Source organism: Taeniopygia guttata, chromosome 2 (genome assembly GCF_048771995.1).
Source record: "Taeniopygia guttata chromosome 2, bTaeGut7.mat, whole genome shotgun sequence".
NCBI classification, from domain to species: domain Eukaryota; kingdom Metazoa; phylum Chordata; class Aves; order Passeriformes; family Estrildidae; genus Taeniopygia; species Taeniopygia guttata.
Genome location: NC_133026.1, coordinates 149695443 through 149700014, shown reverse-complemented (window position 1 = coordinate 149700014; position 4572 = coordinate 149695443).

The following is a 4572-nucleotide window of genomic DNA, read 5'->3' as shown; positions in this document are numbered from 1 at the left end:
GCCACAGGCGGCACCTCAGGTCACCTGGACGACCATCACAGCCATCCCTGGGGGTAGGCCCACTCTGTCCCTCAGACCCATCCGGTCACGGAGCCCAACCTGGTCCTGCACACGCAGGGGCAGCCAGTACGGCGGGCACTCAGTGCCCCGCAGCAGTGTCACAGGGCCACAGAGATTGTCCGTGTCGGACTTGCCGCCTCTCCATGGCCCTCCGTTGACACTGGCCCCTCCACACCAGCTCAGTGGTCAAAGCTCAAGGGCAGCCACTGACTGCGTTAAGCTGCCCCCTCTGCCAGTGGCAGCAGCCTCTGGATCCTCTCCCAGGGGCACAGCACGTGCTGTGGGAGCAGCCTGGGACAGTGTCAAGCTGCCCCCTCTGCCAGCAGCACCAGCAGCAGCCACTGCCTCTGGGTCTTCTCCCGGAGGCACAGCCCGTGCTGCGGGCCCCACGGCCAGGGGCCAGCCAGAGCATGTGCCACCTCCTCCATGGGGCACTCTGGCTGCAGGCAGAGCCCAGGGAAGACCTACCCTGGAGAGCAGAACTGGAGGGCTCTGGAATGGGTCAGTGGCAAGGCAGGGCCACTGCCTGCCATCCGTGACACCTGCACGCGGCGTGCCGCTCTGCACCGGGATGCGGCCGGCTTGGAAGCCTGTGTGGTACTCTATCTGTGAAAACTCACAGCCCTGTGCCACTTCTGCAAAGGAGCTGGAGAAAAAGCAGGAGGAGGAAGAGCTCCCAGAAGCACAGGCTGCAGGAGAGCGGGACCAAGACTTGAAGAGCCTATTATTTGCCCTGCTGGAGGAGAATGACTTGGAGGCAGAAGCTTGTGCCCTGGCTGAAGATCCCTGAGATGAGGGCAACAGCAAGCTCTTCCTCACATCAGAGCCTGAGGAAACCTCAGGTTTCTCAGCTTCTCCATTGTCTGGAGGCCCCTGTGAGGAGATGGGATCTCGTTGGCCAGCTGAGCCCACTGCACTTCACGAGCAGCAGTGGGTGAGGCCTGAAAATTTGCTTCATATTATGCCCCAAAAGAGAGAGGAGCTGGAGAAGGTGGAGGAAGAGAAAATGTACACAGAGCTCTTTGAAGACATCTTCTCTTCCATGGGCAATGAAGAAAGCCCCATGGCGTCCAGCTGCGACCTCAGGGATCCATCAAGTGCCACCCTGGAACCAGCTGCAGACCCCTCAGTGCCCCACAGCACTTGCAGCCTGACCGAAGAGGCCACAGGAGAGGCACAAAACTACTCAGAGCTTGTGTCTCCTGAGCTGTTGGCAGACTTGGGGTCTGACTCTGAGGATTCGCCATCGCTGGAAACTCTTCTGAACGAGCTCCTGGAGAAGCGGGAGCAAGAAAAAGCATCAGAAGAGTGGGACAGAGAGCTGGAGAGCCCATTGTCCATCCCACCGCGAGACGAAGAGTTAGAGCCGGCACCTACTCCTCCGGACAGCGACCTCAGCGACCAGGGGCACAGCGAGCCCCTCCCCAGGGCGCTGCCCGGAGACCCAAAGGGGTTCGGGGTTTGCGCCTCGCCTGCCGATGCCGCGGAGGAGGCCAGTGCAGCAGGCATGGAGGCTGGCTGTGCCCAGGCCGCCCCTCCCCAGGAAAAGCCCTGTGGGGATGAGCCACTGGCAGGGCTGTGCCCGGTGCCTGCCCAGCCCCTGGCACACAGCGTTCCAGCCTGGCCCGCTGGCAGCGCAGCCGTCCCGCAGCCCCCGGCCCCATGGCGATGGCGCTCCATGGCCAAGAGGGCCCGGCGGGCTCTGCGCCGCCTTTTCTCCTTCAGCTGCCTCAGCGGGCAGCCGGAGGAGTGAGCCTGGGGCCAGCACCAGGGATTTGCCCAAAGATGCCTCAGGGCTCACCCTGGGCACGCTGAGCTCCCAGGGACAGCAGCTGGTCCATGAGGCAACGGCACCAGGGAGATGAAAAGGTGGGATGCATGGATGGATGGGTGGATGGTGGCCAAGGCAACCACTTGCCAAAGGTAGGTCCTGCTGCCGACCCCTGACCCTCATCCGATGCCACCAGCAAGGCAGCCTGGTCAGGGATTGCCTGGGAACAATGGCAGTCCTGCCTTGTGCACGCCACACAAGCTGACTTTAGCCCCAGGCTGTACTGTGGGGGTGTATCCACACCCTGCTTCCAGGGAGGGGAATTTAGGAACTGAGACATGCTCCTTGGGCCCCAGCATTGCAGGTAACCCATTCTCTTTTCACAGGACAACCAGGAAAGTGCCTTCCTGGATGCCGTTTAAATAGAATGGAGAAAAGTGTTAACCCTGGATGAACAACCCGGAGTCTTCAGCTGCACAAGAACAGCCCATACCTCAGCGCAGAGAAGCGCAGGGTGACAAAGGACTGATGGGACACTGATGGAGACAAGTGTCCTAGACTGTCCTGTGTTTGATCTCTTCCCCCCCTACCCTCACGTCCCTTCATTTTTCCTTCTCACTCTCCTGTTTCCTACTGGTTCAATCTCTCTACCCCACATTTATTGTTAAATAAATCCCTGTTCTTGACTTTGGTAGATGATCTCCTTGGCACCTTAATTCACGGAGAGGCATCTCTCACTTATTGCATCTTCAATGCTGGTGCAAATTGGAATAGTCTGGACTTAAGGCTGAACCTGGAATCCAGCCTGACCCCGTGTGTGGATTTATATTTTGTGCTGCAGGTCATGATAGATTTTTGCTCCTTAGTAAAACTCCCATCTAAAAGAATTCCCTCTTGGACCCTTGCTCAAAGCCATTTGGAAGACAGCTGGAGATGGGATTGTCTTTAGATGTCACGAGGCAACCCCCAAATACTGGAGAGAATCTGCTTTTCCTGTGCTCCACGCTCATTAGAAAGCTTCTCCTGGAGGTGCAGAGCTGCATTTTTGGTGTTGATGACTCCTGCCAATTCTTCTCCAGAAGATGGCAGGAGGCTGAATTTGCTCTGCAATGTCTGTTGGCACTAACAGCAAGCTCGGGATGTTATTTACAGAGGTTTGTTGTGATAGGGCAGGGAGAGCTGAGGGACATTTGCCTGTGAATAGCAGTAAAATTTAAGACTCTGCTGTGTTTTATTTATGGCGTGTTTCCAGATGCCGGGCACAGAAATAATTTGCTTCATAAATAATACAAATAAACAGACACTCAATGCCTTGTGCTCGCAGCCCAGACAGCCACACACAGAGTGACAGCTTGCCAGGGAGCTGGAGGCTTTGGAGCAGCTCTGTTTTCTGGAATCCTTCAGATTGGAAAAGACCTTCAAGATCATCGAGTCCAATTTTTGACTGGATACCACCACATCCACCAAACCAAGTGCAATGCCTACTCATTTTTGAGCACTTGAGGCATGATATCGCCACCATTTCCCTGGGCAGTCCATTCCAGTGCTTAACCATACTTTCAGTGAAGAAATTTTTCATAATATCCCACCTGGACCTGCTCTGTCACAGCCTGAGACCCTTTCCCCTTGTGCTAATCTTTTCTGGGAGAAGAAATCAGCCCTCACCTCACTCAGCCTCCTTTCAGTGGTTGTAGAGAGCAATAATGTCTCCTCTGAGCCTCATTTTCTCCTTTTTAAGGTCTTCCTCAAGCCGTTACTGTAATGAGTGACCAAGGGTTGGACAACTCCTTTTCCAGCTGTTTTCCTCTCTTTCCAGAGCCTCATCAAGTATCCCAGGGGACAGTGAACAGCACGTTACCCCCAGTGCTGGATGATGTGATTCCAGAATGTTTAGGCAGCAGAGATAACCTTGGGAAAATTATTCCAGGCACTAAAATCTGTGAATTTTAATTTACATTATCAAGCATTGGAACAGGCTTTCCAGAGAAGTGATGGAGTCCCCATCCCTGGAAGTGTTCAAAGGGGTTGTGGATGAGGACAGGGTTTAATGGTGTTGACAGCTGGATGAACTTAGAGCATTTTTCCAACCTTTGCAATTCCATGATTTGGGTGATGTCCCAGGTCCCTCCACCCTGATTTCAGAAGTGATGTGTGGAGTCACCACATTGGCCTGGGCTTTGGTTCCTGGACCTATTTTAGGTGTCCCAAAGTGTCTAAGGGGCTGTAGGAGAGAATGGGGCTCCTCTTGGCTCTCTGTCCTGTTGACCAGCAACATGTAAATGCATAGACTGGTTGACTAAAGTTTCAATAAATTCAGTGCCAAGGCAGCTGAGTCACACTCAGGCTGTAGAGAACTGGATGATCTTGAAGGTTTTTTTCCAACCCAACCCATTCTGTGATTTATCTCATCCTAAACCAGAGGTGCATTTTGTCAGGTTATTCACACTGCAAACTCCATTCAGTCTGTTGACTGGATTGCCTTTAATTATAATGAGATTGAAGATAATTAAATTAAGACAAATAAGTTACCCCAAATTATGCAGATGAATCCCAGTCTTCTCCTGTGCCTCAGTTTCTCCACAGGAAGTAATTAATGCCACTTTCTTATCTTGTAAGGCTAAATAAAAATATCAACATATTCAACAGTAGAGAAAATTAGGTCAATATTCCTCTGTTATGTCTTCATGGATTGAAATGACTGGCTGAGAGAAGACACCAGGTCTGGCTAAGATTAGACAGAT